Source organism: Lynx rufus, unplaced genomic scaffold (genome assembly GCF_022079265.1).
Source record: "Lynx rufus isolate CCGP_SWC_20201006 ecotype Redwood Valley unplaced genomic scaffold, mLynRuf1.p SCAF_27, whole genome shotgun sequence".
Classification (NCBI taxonomy): Eukaryota; Metazoa; Chordata; class Mammalia; order Carnivora; family Felidae; genus Lynx; species Lynx rufus.
In genome coordinates this window covers 6,956,752-6,973,968 of record NW_025814842.1, presented here as the reverse complement: position 1 = coordinate 6,973,968, position 17,217 = coordinate 6,956,752, and positions in this window count along the sequence as shown.

Genomic DNA, 17,217 nt, shown 5'->3' with positions numbered 1-17,217 from the left:
TGAAACACAGACAGTGCCTGACCTGCAAATGCTCTCCTGCTCAGCCAGAGAACAGCCAGATGGCTATTGCCACCTCCCTTTCTGTGCAAACACCTCTCACCCAGCCGAGTAAACAGGCCTCCCTGGGTAAAGAGGTGCCTCCATGCTGCTTCTGTGTGGTGTAGCCCAGAAACAGGGAGGCTGATCCACAGGCTTGGGCTGTGTTTTCAGTCAGGGCCCCCAAGCCACAGGGTCATCTGTCTTGGCTCCTTCCCTGTGTAAACAGGCCTGGCAGCCCATGTGGTTTGAGTATAGCCAGGGCCCTCCTCTCACTCCTCCCGGTGCAAACAAATTACAAAGAATCTTTGTAACTGTCCAGTGGAGTGGCTCAGCCCAGAGGAAGGGAGCCTGCGCTGGGAGGGGGCCAGGGTGGAGCTGGGGGTGCTGGGGGCGGCCAAGGGGCGGTGCCCACAACATCCCCTGTGCCATTTGATGGCGCAGCTTTGCTGTGTCTAACCCCCAGAGGAGAGGGTCTGTCACCTGCAGCACAAACCCCGGGGGCTGAAATTAAGGGAGGCAACAGAGCTAATATCCCCCAGCCCCCACACCTTCCCTACTGTAGCATTTCAGGTGTGGTTAAAAAAAAAAAAAAAAAAAAAAAAAGGACTGAGCCTGGGCGGTTCAGTCTTGATTTCAATTCAGGTCATGATCTCACAGTTGGTGAGTTCAAGCCCCTCATTGGGCACCACACTGACAGTGCAGGGCCTGCTTGGGATTTTCTTTCTCTTTCTCTCTCTGCCCCTCTTGTACTCGCTCTTGCTCTCTCAAAATAAATAAATAAATAAATAACTTAAAAAAAAATCAAAAGGGGGCGCCTGGGTGGCGCAGTCGGTTAAGCGTCCGACTTCAGCCAGGTCACGATCTCGCGGTCCGGGAGTTCGAGCCCCGCGTCGGGCTCTGGGCTGATGGCTCAGAGCCCGGAGCCTGTTTCTGATTCTGTGTCTCCCTCTCTCTCTGCCCCTCCCCCGTTCATGCTCTGTCTCTCTCTGTCCCAAAAATAAATAAACGTTGAAAAAAAAAAATTAAAAAAAAAAAAATAAAAAGGACTAAGCCCCCCTCTTAAAGCAGTGCAGGATGGGGGTGCCTCAGTGGATTGAGCCTTTGACTCTTGATTTCAGCTCAGAGGTTCTCATGGTTCATGAGTTCGAACTCTGCACTGGGATTCTCTCCCCGGATCTCCCCGCACCCCCCTCCAAAATAAGTAAACTTTAAAGAAAAAAGAAGCGCAGGATAGAAGAAAGAATATTAGTTTGGGAGTTGAAAAACAAACTACTCCTGTCTCCACCCCTAATGAATGAGCTGTGTGCCCTCTGGATGGTGATACCTTAACCTCTCTTGAGTTTCCTGCCTGGATAAATTAGAATTATACTAATTGCCATATGTGGAGCCCCTCGATGTGACAGAGACTTTGGTAATGTTAAATTTATCAGTCCACCCAACTACCCAGTGAGGTGGGAACGACTGTCGCCACTTTAGAGATAAAGAAAGCGAGACCGGCTGGCAGAGCTGACGCGCCAAGACGCATGTGACGTGGGGGAAGTAGGTCTTCTCTTTGCCAACCCCCCATTCAGCCCCTGCAACTAAGAAAGGCAGGACTTCTTTCCTTGATGTGAAAGCGGAGACTAGGCGGGTCCTGGACCACTTAGAACAGCCTTTATTGCTGGAAACAGAGGTTCTGACGTAGATGAGCGCAAGGCCTGGGAGTCAGGGCTCTGGCTCCGAGCACCCACCTTTCCCCGAGATCTCTTCCTCAGGGACTCATTTGTCACCTTGGTTAAAATCCAGGGAAAGAGAACAATCAACAACTTGTTCCACCCGCGGGGCGGGGGGAGAAACTGGCGGCAAATCCTAGAGTCGCTGTTACCACCAGTTCTGTTCCAAGGCAATTCCTAAGTGTCTAAATTTCCGTGGCACATTTTGGAGGCTGCATGAGGGAGGGAGAGGACCTGCAGCCCTTATACCTACAGGCAAAAATGAGCGCTGGGAGGCTTTGCTAAGGGGAAGGGGAAGACAGCTTCAGAGGATTTTGACAGGCATCTCTAGAACATCATATTCCAGGAAGGGGATTCATACGCTTCTGCCGCTGGGTCAAACGCCGCTTGCCACTTGCTTTTGTACAGCCAGAGATCTAAGAATTTTATGTGTTTACACTGTTGGGAAAAAAAATAAAAAGAAGAATTGTTTGTGACATGTGAAAATTACGTTAAATTCAAATTTGAGTGTCCATAAATAAAGTGATTTTGGAATGCAGCCACATGCCTTCATTTACATAGAGTCTGTGGTTGCTTCTGTGCTACGGTGGCAGAGTTGAGTAGTTGTGACATCAACCATGTGTCCCGAAAAGCCTAAAATATTTACCATCTGGCCCTTTCCAAAAAAGAAAAAAAAAAAAAAAAAAGAGAAGTTTGCTATCTCCTCTTCTAGGAAAAAGCATGTGCTTGGGGGGAGGGCATCACCATTCTGGAGGTACATACTTATTGACTCTCTCATCTCAGTTGTGCCTGGGGTCCCCAGGGCCAGTTAGGTCTGGTTGGTAGCCCGAGGGGTGTGGGCTCTCAGACCGGAGGAGGTAGGTTGTGGTCAGTGAAGGAGTAGTCAGACCTGGCCTCCTCTGCCGAACCCTTCAAAAGTCAAGTCCTTTCCTCCCCCTCCAGAGTGCTGGTAGTCAGGCTTGGGCTCCTCAGGAGGGAGGCTGGAGGGTCTTCCCCTGGAGACACTAACCAAGAGACAAGATCTAGACGCTGACAGTCGAGTCTAGTTCCCACCAGGCCCTCTAAGGGAAGCTCGTTGTGGACAAATCCTGACCACGTGCAGAGCCTTCCACGGAGCTTCCCAGAGTCCTGCACTGACGTGTGAATGGAGAGCCAAGATGTTCGAGGGAAGCCCTTATCATCTTTTTTTAAAGATTTAATTTTTAAGTAAACTCCACACCCAACACGGGGCTCAACTCACAACCCTGAGATCAAGAGTCGCATGCTCTTCCAACTGAGCCAGCCAGGTACCCCAGGAAAGCCCTATCTTAAGGCTAGGTGTGGTGAGGTCCAGGTTTTGGGACCCATCAAGGAACACAGGACAGAGACATGGCAATGTTGCACCACATGTTTTACTGGGTGGAGCTCGCACAGGATTGCATGAAAGGGGCCTTACAGAGACAGTGACAGCCCCCGGAGGGGGAGTAAGGCAAAGGACCACTCAGGAGAGAGGGGTCTAGGACAGAGGACTTGCATGTCTAGGTGACATTGCTCAGCAGCACGGTGGGGAGATTCTGGGTCAGAATCCCCTAAGAGCAGCATTGACCTGGTGGCTTTTTATAGCCCCTGGGTTTGTCTTCTCCGTGGCTAGCTGATGTTGGGTGCAGTTTTACAAAGCAGGCAGGCCCTACATGGCTAAAAATATGCTTGTGCAGGCTATATTTAAAGCAATAGGATGTGTAAGAATTTGAGTTTAGCACCGGTGGGCTTTGAGCCTGCTGTGAAGTAAACAACACAGGGGCCATGTTTAGCTTATTGATGTAACAGCTGGCACAGCAAGACAAAGACCAGGAAACCGTGATAATGAGGGAGCAGAAGGAAACATTGAATCAAACAACCTCTGCGGTTAATGTCTGCAGAGATACGAGAGGAAATTGCAGGATGCCGGGGCGCCTGGGTGGCGCAGTCGGTTAAGCGTCCGACTTCAGCTCAGGTCACGATCTCGCGGTCCGTGAGTTTGAGCCCCGCGTCGGGCTCTGGGCTGATGGCTCGGAGCCTGGAGCCTGCTTCCGATTCTGTGTCTCCCTCTCTCTCTGCCCCTCCCCCGTTCATGCTCTGTCTCTCTCTGTCTCAAAAATAAAATAAACGTTAAAAAAAATTAAAAAAAAAAGAAATTGCAAGATGCTCTAAAAAAGGAACAGTCAGAAAACAGAAAGAGTATCTTGGAAATAACGTTAGTGCAAAAATGAAAAGTTCATTAGAAGAGAAGGTTAAGGGGACGCCTGGCTAGCTCAGGCGGTGGAGTGTGCGGCTCTTGATCTCGGGGTTGTGAGTTTGAGCCCTAGGTTGTATGTAGAAATTACTTACAAGTAAAATCTTAAGTAAAATCTTAAGGGGTACCTGGGTGGCTCAGTTGGTTAAGCCTCCGACTTCGGCTCAGGTCACGATCTCATGGTCCATGAGTTTGAGCCCCATGTTGGGCTCTGTGCTGACAGCTTGGAGCCTAGAGCCTGCTTCAGATTCTGCGTCTCCCTCTCTCTGCCCCTCCCCTGCTCACGCTCTGTGTCTTTGTCTCTCTCAAAAATAAATAAACATTAAGAATTTTTAATAAAAAAATAAAATCTTAAAGAAAGAGACAGGGAGAAGGTTAAGGAAATATGCCAGCAAATAGAACAAAATGACAAAGAGATTGAAAACGTGAGTGAGTGCTCTCTTCAGCACATATACTGAGAATGTGAGTGAAAAACATGTGGAAATTAGAAAGTCAACCCAGGAGGTTCCACAGCTGAATTTCAGGAATTTTGGAGAGAGAATAAAGTGAAGTGGGGGGAATCATCAACAAAAGAGTGTAGGGAAATGTCACAGAAATACAGAACACGTACAGCCTGCTGAATGCTTAGCAAGAAGGGATTTGGGAAAGAAAGAAACAAAACCTCATCGATGTGAAATTTACTACCCCAAAGTATCCAGAAACAAACAAAAGAGGTCTCATCTAAAGGACTAAGACTCAGAATCCCAACTAGGCACCCAGCACAGAGCCCCATGCAGAGTTTGATCTTACGACCCGAGCCAAAATCAAGAGTCTGATTAACCGAGTGAGCCAACCAGGTGCCCCTGCTCCTGATTTCTTAACGGCAACACTGAAAATTAGAAGACAAAATTCCAAGGAAGAATAATATCAAAACTAGAATTTTATACCCAAACTAAAGAAAGAGTAACGAGGACAGCAAAAGGGAAGTTTCAGTTATGCAAAGTCTCAAAATATTTACTCTATGGGCACACTGTCTCAGGAAGTTTATGGAAGGATGTGTGTCAGCCAAAGAAGGTGTACTCAAGAGAGAAACTGCCGGGGTGGGGGAGGGGGGCGCCTGGGTGTCTCAGTCAGTTAAATGACTTCGGCTTGAGCCATGATCTTGCTGGTCCAGAGTTCGAGCCCCACATTGGGCTCTGTGCTGACAGCTCAGAACCTGGAGCCTGCCTCGGATTCTGTGTCTCCCCCTCTCTCTGCTCCTCCCCTGCTTGTGCTCTGTCTCTATCTCTCAAAATTAAACAAACATTAAAAGAGAGAGAGAAAGAGAGAGAGAAATGGGATCTGGCAGCAGTAGGAGACCCAGCATGGGGTGGGGCTGAGTCTGGGTCCAGGGCTCCCTGGGGTGCTGCTGATGGGAGACAGGTGTCCTGAGGTGACAGGTGTGTGGCAGCTGGGACAGCAGCCAGGTCATTGTGGAGCAAGAAGAAAGAGCTCCAGGATTTATCTTTTTCCTATTTTTAAAAAAATATTTTATGGGGCATCCAGGTGGCTCAATCAGTTGAGCGTCCGACTTTTGATTTCAGCTCAGGTCATGACCTCACAGTTCATGGGTTCGAGCCCTGCATGGGGCTCTGTGCTGACAGTGCAGAGCCTGATTGGGATTCTCTCTCTCTCTCTCTCTCTCTCTCTCTTTTCCTCCCCCACTTGTACTCCCTCTCCTTCAAAATAAATACAGAAACTTAAAAAAAACCTTAAAAATATTTTATTTTTGGGGTGCCTGGGTGGCTCAATCGGTTAACTGTCTGACTTAGTTTCAGGTCATGATCTCATGGTCTGTGAATTTGAGCCCCGTGTTGGGCTCTCTGCTTTCAGCACAGAGCCCACTTCAGATCCTTTGTCTCCCTCTCTCTCTGCCCCCCCCCAAATAAATAAACATTAAAAAAAAAGATTTTAGTTTTAGATAATCTCTACACCCAGCATGCTTGAACTTACAACCCCCAGATCAAGAGTCACATGCTCTGCTGACTGAGCCAGCCAGGTGCCCCAAAAGGGCTCCAGGATTTTTCTAAAGAGGAACATACATGGCTGTACTCAGGTTACAGATCAAACTGTTCTCAAAACCTAAAAAAGACATTTTAGCCCCTATGGAAAAGGACTCTTTTGCATTTCTTTTTTTGTTTTGTTGTTGTTTGGCGGTTTTATTTTTTTTTTAAAACAAGACAAAATCAAATTTAATAGGTATACTTATGGGGAATCCACACAGATAGGAAATTCTGAAGACAGGGAGGCCACATGAAGCTTATATGAGCTCAGGAAAGAGGTAGGGGTCTGAGGACACAAAGGGGAGAAAAGTCAACAGCAAGAAGGTGAAAGGAGATGTTTGGAAAAACTAGATGGCTCTTTTGGGCACATGAGCTCCATTGGTAAAGGTTGGGAGGGTGGCTGTTAATACTCTGCCCAGTGCAGGTTTTCCTTTCCAATGTGAATTTACACGGTTATGGGGGAGGCAAAGTGCTTTTTCTGCATCTGCTGGGTTTTTATTAATTTTAACTTGGAATAATCTTTATGCCAAAGTGGCACATTTTGGGGTGTCTCATCCTGCACCCCTTCAACTCCTCCATCTGGAACTTTCCTGAAACTTCCACATGTTACAAGTTGAGCTGGCAAATAGTTGGTCTCCTTGAGCAAGTCTTGGTCCTGACGATAGGCCAGTTTAGTTCATTTGCAGAGGCGGTGATTGAAGAGGCTGTTTTGGAAAAGCAATCAAGTCCTGATGGTTTCCCATGTCATTTGTCATCCGTGCACCTATTTGGTAATAGGAAGAAGACAGAACTTCCTGTAAAGAATATTCTGTCATCTCTGGCTATCCCTGAATGCAAGATCACACTACTTTGTCTTAAACACTCTATTTTCCCTTTTTTACACTATGTAGTGAAACTCCCCCAAATGCACAGAGCTCCTGGGCTTTCCAGTCGGCCTGGGGCCTGTTATAAAATGCAAAGCGCAGGCCTGGGAGAGCTGGGGTGCTTCTAGCCAGCCATGCTGAAGCCCAATTAGTCCTGTCGTCCCATCCATTGGTGGTTAAGAACTTGAAACACAGCTGTTGTCTTCATTCCAGAGAGGAAAAGCAGAGTCTCTATCTGGAGAAGGATTTTAGTGAAAAGAGCCTGAGCTTTGAACCTGAGTGGACTCGACTCTGCCATTCTGAGGCTGCCCAACGTTGGCAACTGTCTCTACCTCTGTTTCCTCCTTAAGGTTTCAGGCATGGTAATTCCAAGCTTGGGGAGCTGATAGGAGTTTAAAAATTGATGGCATCGTGGATACAAAATATCTAGTAGCATTTCCTGTTGCCAGCAGGTGCTTGACACTTTGTGGCTGTTACACGTGTTACTGTTCCACAGTTTCCCAGGGCTTTCCTCTGTCCTGGCTCAGTGATCCTTCAAGTATTATGTCCTACTTAAGGACAGACAGGGGTGCCTGGGTGGCTCAGGTCATGATCTCATGGTTCATGAGTTGGAGCCCCTTGTTACACTCTGCGCTCTTTGGATCCTCTGTCCCTCTCTCTCTGCACCTTCCCTGCTCATGTTCTCTACCTCTCAAAAATAAATAAACATTAACAAAATAATTGGGGCGCCTGGGTGGCTCAGTCGGTTGGGCGGCCGACTTCAGCTCAGGTCATGATCTCGCGGTCCGTGAGTTCGAGCCCTGCGTCGGGCTCTGTGCTGACAGCTCAGAGCCTGGAGCCTGTTTCCGATTCTGTGTCTCCCTCTCTCTCTGACCCTCCCCCGTTCATGCTCTGTCTCTTTCTGTCTCAAAAATAAATAAACGTTAAAAAATGTTTTTTTTTTAAATAATAAAAACAGACAAACCAAAGCTCAGCAACAGGCTAGTATTATGGGGTGGCTCCTTTGGGGCATAGCATTATTGCGCAATGCTCTAACACAGAAAGAGCCCTTAGGAAGTGAACTTCCTTGAAAGAGCAATCATCTGCCAGTGGCTTTACCTCCAGTTCCGCCTTTACAGCAGCAAACCATGTGGTTGAAAACAGACTGTGATTATGGACCTGGTCCCAGAAAGAGGGCATTTTAATGTTCCAGGTGGGACCAGAGGGATAAGTGATGACAGGAGACAGAGTGGATCCATGAAATAATGTTTGTATAACCATCGCCCAGAAAGAAATTGGAAAACGAGTGTGTATGAATCACTTCAGTCTTGTAAATCACTACATAAATGGGGTAAGAAATGTCAGGGTAGTAGTCTGCAATAAGGTTTGAGAAATAAGGACTTAGTCCAAGCAAAGGACAGATTTTGTTTGTTTTTATTTTTAAAGAGGCTTAGAGTTCCTCTTTAAACATTACAAAGTAAATATTTGTGTCAAACCGTGTTTTTAAAATGGCCTATGGAATGGGTTGTGCCAAGGATGGAATTTTAAACAAATTCAGACTTGAGTCACTTAGAAATCATGTTAAAAACCTCAGAGACTGTTATAATAACTGACATGAAAGCAAGATTCATGTCATTAATTGAGCAAATTATCGGTGTATATGAGGCTTCTGTTTACTTTTTCTTTGAAAAAGAAATGTACAGAAAACCTAAGAGAGGTTTCTTAGGTAGGATCATTTCATTGTGTAAAGGATGTTCATTATGTTGACCAAGTCAGGAAAAATGAGTTAAATCATATCCCCATAGGAAAGTGTCATACATTTTATTTTTTAAAACATTTTTTAATGTATTTATTAAAAAAAATTTTTTTTTCAACGTTTATTTATTTTTGAGACAGAGAGAGACAGAGCATGAACAGGGGAGGGGCAGAGAGAGAGGGAGACACAGAATCGGAAACAGGCTCCAGGCTCTGAGCCATCAGCCCGGAGCCTGACGCGGGGCTCGAACTCACGGACCGCGAGATCGTGACCTGGCTGAAGTCGGACGCTTAACCGACTGCGCCACCCAGGCGCCCCAATGTATTTATTTTTAGAGAGAGAGAGAGAGAGAGAGAGAGAGAGAGAGAGAGAGACAATCCCAAGCAAGCTCTGAGCTGTTAGTGCAGAGCCTGGGGTGGGGCTTGAGCCTATGAACTGTGAGATCATTACCTCAGCAGCGATAACGAGTCAGATGCTCAACCAACTGAGCCACCCAGGCGCCCCAAGTGTCATACATTTTAGAAAGATTTCCATGCAGAGTGATTAGAAGTGTTATTTCTCGGGGGCACCTGAGTGGCTGGGTTGGCTAAGAGTCTGACTCTTGATCTCAGCTCAGGTCTTGGTCTCACAGTTTGTGAGTTCCAGCCCCGTGTTGGGCTCTGTGCTTACGGCATGGAGCCTGCTTGGGATTCTGTCTCTCCTTCTCTCTGCCTCTCTCCTGTTTGTGCGTGCTCTCTCTCTCTCAAAATAAATAAATAAACATTAAAAAAAAGAAGTATTATTTCTCAAAACATTAGCAAGAAGCCAAGAAATGAGGGTTGGAAACAGAAAAATTATTTACAACTGTAAAATATTACAAGAGTAAAATACTAACATATAAATGGTTATCTCTAATAAACAACACAAATACATTCCAATAGTCCATTTATAGATTGGCTCTTGGGAATTTGGAGCTTATTTTTCCAATGAAACAGTGCTGTAAGCATCAGTTATGTTCTCACAAAAGCTTAGTCAAAACAGAATGTAGCCAAAATGCCATATACCTGCGGTGGAAAATAGCAGAAGATGTTATTGCAGTTCTAGCATCTAAGTACAAAGGGAAAACAATACAGCTGGGTTAGAAACAGTATTCATTTTGGGTCTAGTATTGGAGGAGTCGAACAAGACAACTGGAGAGGTTCTGAGTGAGCACCCGTGTCATTTCACTTGGGAGTTATATGGTCTCTCTTTTTTCTTTTTTTAATTTTTTAGTGTTTATTTATTTTTGAGAGAGAGAGACACACACACAGAGCATGAGTGGGGGAGGGGCAGAGAGAGAGGGAGACACAGAACCCGAAGCAGGCTCCAGGCTCCAAGCTGTCAGCACACAGCCTGACGTGGGGCTTGAACTCATGGACTCCAAGATCATGACCTGTGCTGAAGTCGGACACTTAACCGCTGAGCCACCCAGGTGTGCCTTGTCTCTTCTTCTTCTTTTTAAAATTTTTAATGTTTATTTAATTTTGAGAGACAGAGCGTGAGTGGGGGAATGGCAGAGAGAGAGAGGGAGACACAGAATCCGAAGCAGGCTCCAGGCTCTGAGCCATCAGCCCAGAGCCTGACGCGGGGCTCGAACTCACGGACCGCGAGATCGTGACCTGAGCTGAAGTCGGATGCTCAACCGACTGAGCCACCCAGGCGCCCCTACAGGCTTTGGAAAGGCTATTGCGCGGTGGGCTTGCCTCTTTGTGCTTTGCCCATATTTCCCTAATTCAAAGGCCTCCCTCTTTCATCTCAGCTACCTGCTCCTTTTATTTTACACTTAAAGAAAATTTTTTTTAAGTAGGCTCCGTGCCCATCGTGGGCTTGAACGCACGACCCCAAGATCAAGAGTCACATGGTCTATCAATTCAGCCATCCAGGAATCCCCTACCTGCTCCTTTTACTTTAAATGGTCTTCCCAGTTTTATTGGTATATAATTGACATATTGTATTAGTTTAAGGTGTACAACATAATGATTTGATATAGTGTATATTGCAAAATAGTCACCACAATAAGTTAACATCCATCACCATACATAGTAACAAGTTTTTTTCTTTTCTTTTAAAAAATTTTTAAATTTATTTTGAAAGCGAGAGAGCAAGAGCAAATGCAAGAGAGAGAATAAGCCAGGGAGGGACAGAGAAAGAGGGAGAGAGAACCCCAAGCAGTCTTTGCACTGTTAGCACAGAGATCTGAACCCATGAATAGTGAGATCACGACCTGAGGCAAAAGCAAGAGTCAGACGCTTAACCGACTGAGCCACCCAGGTGCCCCCCAAGTTTTTTTTACTGTGATAAGAACTTTTAAGATTGACTCTCTCAGCAACTTTCAAATATACAATACCATAGGCACCATACTATATATATACATCACATTCCCAGAAATTAACCTTATACCTGAAAGTTTGTACCTTTGACCCATTTCCCCCAATCCCAAGCCTCTGGCAACCACCAATCTGTTCTCTGTTTCTATGAGATTTTTGGGGGTTTTACATATAAGTGAGATCATATGGTATTTGCCTTTCTGTGTATGATTTATTTAGCATAATGCCTCTATCTAGGTCCATCTATGTTATTGCCAATGGCAGGATTTCCTTTTCTTTTTTAATGCCTGATTGATATTCCATTTTATTTTTATTATTATTTTTTTATTAAAAAAATTTTTTTTCAACGTTTATTTTTATTTTTGGGACAGAGAGAGACAGAGCATGAATGGGGGAGGGGGCAGAGAGAGAGGGGGACACAGAATGGGAAGCAGGCTCCAGGCTCTGAGCCATCAGTCCAGAGCCTGACGCGGGGCTCGAACTCACGGACCGCGAGATCGTGACCTGGCTGAAGTCGGACGCTTAACCAACTGCGCCACCCGGGCGCCCCACCATTTTAAATATATTATCTATATATCTCACATTTTCTTCATCCATTCATCTACAGATGGACACTGGGTTGTTTCCACGTCTTGGCTATTGTAAATAATGTTGTGATGGACATATGGGTGTAGGTATCTTTTTGAGATAGTGATTTCATTGCCTTCAGATAAATATCCACAAGTGGAATTGCTGAATCATATAGTAAAAGTAGGTAGCTATTTTAAGTCTTTTGAGAAAACCCTCATACTTCTCTGTCCTTCACAGTGGCTGCACTGATTTACACTCCCACTAACATTGCACAAGGGCTCCCTTTTCTCCGCATCCTCACCAGCATCTGTTATTGCTTACGTTTCTGAGGACAGCCGTTCTAACAGGTGTGAGGTGACATCCCATTGTCGTTTTGATTTGCATTTCCTGATGATTAGTGCTGTTGAACATCGTTTCACGTACCTGTTGGTCATTTGTATGTCTATCCTTTTATTTACTTATAGTTTTTGTTTTTTTTTAAAAGTAATCTCTATGCCCAATGTGGGGCTTGAACTCATGACCCTGATAGCACGAGTCACACGCTCCACCAACTGAGCCAGCCAGGGGCCCCCTATTATTTTGTTTTATTTTATTTTGTAAAGATTTTATTTTTAAGTAATCTCTACACCAAACGTGGGGCTGAACTTACATCCCCACGATTTAGAGTCGCATGTTCCACCAACTGAGCCAGTCAGGTGCCCCAGGAACAAACAAAAATCTTAAAAAGCAGAATAGAGGGGCGCCTGGGTGGCTCAGTCGGTTAAGCGTCCGACTTCAGCTCAGGTCATGATCTCGCGGTCCATGGGTTCGAGCCCCCCGTCGGGCTCTGTGCTGACACCTCAGAGCCTGGAGCCTGTTTCAGATTCTGTGTCTCCCACTTTCTCTGACCCTCCCCTGTTCATGCTCTCTCTCTCTCTGTCTCAAAAAAAATAAATAAATGTTAAAAAAAAAAAAAAGCAGAATAGAAACAAATCTAAACTGAGGAAACTGAGGACAAGTGAAGACACCAAGAAAAGTGCCAGATGTCTGAGCCGATACAAAAGAAAAAAAAAAGTAACGAGTGACACCACTTCAAATCAAGCGCAGAAAGATACAGGGGGACTATACTATCCTACACTTCGCTATCCTATACCTGCACATCCTAACCTATCCTATAACCTATTCCACCCCATCCTCAGAGGACTAACTCAGTGGTACCTGCCACACACATTGAGGTGGGTGCTTTTACCTCATTCACTTGTCCCTTTTAAAATCTTACTATTATCCCTCCTTTAGAAACAAAGAATCTGAGGGTCAGAAAGGTTAAGAAAATTGCCCAAGGTCACACAGCTGGTAAGTGGCATTCAGATATCATTTTGCTATATTATCTCTAGAAAACAAACCCAGGGTTTTTGTACTTTTTTTTTTTTTTTTTAAAGGGGCTTGGCTATTTCTTGCAGAAGGGGTTAAACAATCTCCAGGGCAGGGATCTGTGGTCACACACAATTCTTTAATCTCCACAACCCCGGCACAGAATAAACATTTATCAGGATGGTGTTGAAATATTTACCACGCTCCCGGCAGCTCTCCCCACCTTTTCACCTTTGTGCTTTTGCTCCAGCTCTATCTGGAACGTTCCAGGCTGGTAGGCATTTCCCCAGACCCAGCTCCTACCCCTCCTTGCAGTAGCAGCCCCCTTGCAAAGTCTTCCCTGTTCGGATCCCTGCCAAGTGTCGGGGCCCGGCGGGGAGGGGGGAGGGGTGGGGTCTTCACCTGTGCTTCGGGTATCTCACGTTGTGTCAGGAGCACACCCGTCAGCTCCCTTGCTCGAGTGTCCCCGTGTGGGGCAGGCGAGAATCTGGCCTGAGTCCTCCCTCCCCCTACTGCTAGCCCAGCGCTCGGGTTACTGTGTGCGCTGAAGAAGAAAACGCAAAGCTGACGGATCCAGGGCGCATTTCGCAGTTCAACAACCACTTCATTTTCAAAAGGACTTTCCCTGTGGAGCAGCACGGATTTGGGAGGCAGCGCGGTCGGCCTGAATTCTGCAGCCAGGCGGAACGGGTGTGTGTGCGTGGGTAACCGTGGACACCGCCCCCCCGCGCAAGTCTTTGTTAAGTTCCTCCCCTGCCCGGGGCACAAAGGGAAGGCGAGACCCGAATGCGCGCACAGGTGGAGACGCGGTGCCCGCAGGGGACTGCCGGGCCTTCTCCGGACCCCACAGGCCGCGCTGCGGTCTGGGTGACCCCTGCCTCTGCCCTGGGGTGGGGGTGGGGAACACCGAGTCACGTAAAGAGCGCACTGACGCTCCGGCCGGCCCCGGGCCGCAGTCTCCCGGGCTGCAGTCTCCTGTCTCCCGCAGCCACACAAAGGCCGGAAGTGCGCCCGAGCTGGCCTGTGGAGGCGACCTCTCTAGGACTCAGGAGGCCCCAGTTCTCGGTGGTTCTCTAGGCCAGCGGGACGCGTACCGTTAGCGCCATACCCTAGACCCGGACTCCCAGGGCGTGTACCCAACTCCGGGGGCGGCAAAATGAGTTAAAAGAAAAACAAAACAAAACAAAACAACGACAACAAAAACCAAAACCTGGAGACCGAATCCAGCAACTCGTGAGAGAGAATGTCGCCTTAAAATGGATCCAGGCCTGAGTTTCAGCTGAGGGGTCGGAGCACAGTGTATTCTTTATCATGGTGACTGCCCCAGGCGGAGGGGGAGGGGGAGGGGAAGGGGAAGGGGAAGGGGGAAGGGAAGGGGGAGCAGGATGGGGAGGAAATGAGGCCTAGAAAAGGTTCTCTCCTGCTCAGGGTCTCCCGGTGACAGATTTAAGGCAGAACCCAGGACTTGTGCCACCGTGGCCTGTGCACTTGCCATTGCCCGGGGCTCCCTCTCATCTGAAATGAACACTGAAAATTAAAACCTACGAGTTCAAAATGGCAGGAAACCTCAAACAGTGTCAAAAACCGATCAAGTGGAGTGTGCAAGAGTTCAGAGAAGACCGTCTCATACCCATTAAAATGGCTACTAACAAAACAAAAAACAAAACAAACAACAAGTGGTGGAAAGGATGTGGAGAAATTGGAACCTTTGTCCACCAGCATGGCTGGTGGGGATGTAAAATCTGTGCAGCCACTGTGGAAAACAGTATGGCAGCTCCTCAAAAAATTTAAAGGAAAATTACCATGTTATCCAAGCAATTTCACTCCTGGGTATAGACCCCAGAGAATTTAAAGCAGGGACCTGAAGAGATATTGTATGGGTTTGTTCCTAGCGACATTGTTCAGGATAGCCCCAAAGTAGAAGCAAGCCAAGTGTCTGTTGATGAATGGATGAACAAAACACAGTACATACATACTATGGAATATTATTCAACCTTAAAAAGGAAGGGAAAGTTCGACACTGATCCTACTATGGTAATCTTTTACAATATGTAATTGTATCAAATGGTCACACTGTACACCTTAAACTTACATTGTATTATATGTTAATTATACCTCAATGAAAGAGGGGAATCTATTCTATTAAAAAAAATCACACAAAAGGGATGCCTGTCAGGCTCAGTTGGTAGAGCCTGGGACACTTGATCTCAGAGTCATGAGTTCAAGCCCTATGTTGGGTGTGGAGCCTATAAAAAATAATCACATTAGAAAAAAAAAATCACATTAGAGGAAAACCCTAAGACAGGAATTAATTTGGAAAAAATTTTAGGCAATGCCCAAATCTTGTTTAGTCTCACAAGAGGCACTCAAATCAGGACCCTCTGGGAAGTAGTAAGTGTGGCCAAACTCCAAGGCATTTATTAGGATTTCTTTTACATCTCAGAATTTACGTTGGTCAGAAATCCTAGCAAAGGTGGAAATGCTTCCAGTTTAACTCAAGCCAAAAGAAATATTAGAAAGGCTGCTCTGGAGGGGTGCCTGGGTGGCTCAGTAAGTTAAGCATCTGACTCTTGATTTCAAGAGATCTCATGGTTTGTGGGTTTGAGCCCCATGTCAGGCTCTGTGCTGACAGCTTGGGGCCTGCTTGGGATTCTCTCTCCCTTGCTCTCTGCCCCTCCCCCACTCCTCTCTCTCTCTCTCTCTCTCTCTCTCTCTCTCTCTCTCAAAATAAACTTAAAAAAAAAAAAAGAAATTAGAGACTGAAGAAATAGCTGATTTAAAGGTTTACTTCATATGTTAGAAGTAGATCCCTCTGTCATACCATTTGCCACGTGTTGGGATTTTGTCTCAAAAGCCAGGCCTATTGATACAAGTATCTGGATCCAACAGTCAGTTCTGGATTAATCCAAGCCCTCCTGTCCCTTAGCATAATAACCTCAAGTTTCATCTGTGTTGTAGCATGTGTTGTAGCATTCCTTTCTGGGGTGCCTGGCTGGCTTAGTAAAGCATGTGACTCTTGATTTCAAGGTTGTGAGTTCAAGCCCCACATTGGGCATAGAGCCTACCTACAAAAAAAAAAAAAAAAAAAAAAAAAAGAAAGAAAAAGAAAAAGAATTTCCTACTTTTTAAGGTTGAATAATATTGCATTGTGTGGATAGACCACACTTTGTTTATCTATTCACGCTTGGATGAACACTTGGGTTGATTTCACTTTTCTTGACCTTTAAAGAAGGAAATGGCATAATCTCACCTGTGTTGTCAGAGCATCAGGGATGACTGGAAAGACAGGTGACCTGGGAGGACTGTGCACTACTGGATGCAGGCACATTTAGACAGGAGCAATCTGGGTGGAGAAAAGGACCAGAGTGAGAGCATAATTTAGCTTTGGATGGTTGGGAGGATAAAGAAAAATCTGAAGGAAGGAGAGGAGGTGGAGGGAAGAGAGGTTGTTTTGGTTTTCTTTGGGGATGGGGTTGGGGGGGGATCAAGCTGGAATCTGAACTCTTGATTCTGAGGGGTCTTCAGGACATTCAGGTGGAAATGCTGGGGGACAGGTGTGAAAGCGGTGTGAGATGACACAATAATTATAAGAGGGATCAGCAAACACAGTTGAAAGGAAATGCCACCTAGGATTCCTGGCAGCCCTACAGTTTTTTATTTTGAGAGAGAGAGTGCACCCACACTTGCGGGGAAGGGGCAGAGAAAGAATTCCAAGCTGGCTTTCTAACTCATGAACTCACGAACTCTGAGATCATGACCTGAGCATAAGCCAAGGGTGGGGAGGCTTAACTGACTAAGCCACTCAGGCTACCCCAGCCCCTACAACTTCCTAAAGCTGCTGGGAGAACCTCTCCAAATCCGTTAGCATGGTACATAGTGCCCTCTCGTGACAATAAGGTGCAACTGCAGCTGAGCCTACAAGCTAGGGAGGAAATGTTTTTCTGAATCCTGAAGGCGGCAGTTCTGTCCCTTAGCTGAAGGAAATCTGACACTGACTCACACACTGTGTTTTAAGATCCTCATGTAAACACTGGGTGCTCAAGGGTCCAGGGAAGCTGACTGCTCCCTCAGCAAGTGCTGTGAGCCTAGGAGGCACCTGTGAGCACAGTAGGAATGGTTCGTGGACAGATGGAGGAGAAAGGCAAGGTCAAAGGGGTGTAGTTAAATGAGAACAGTGTGTATATTGAAATTATTGTGGGGTCACCCTCATGGTTCCACATTTCCTTTCAACTATTTTACGAAAAAAATTTTAATGTTTATTTTTGAGGGAGAGAGACAGAGTGTGAGCAGGAGAGGGGCAGAGAAAGAGGGAGACACAGAATCAGAAGCAA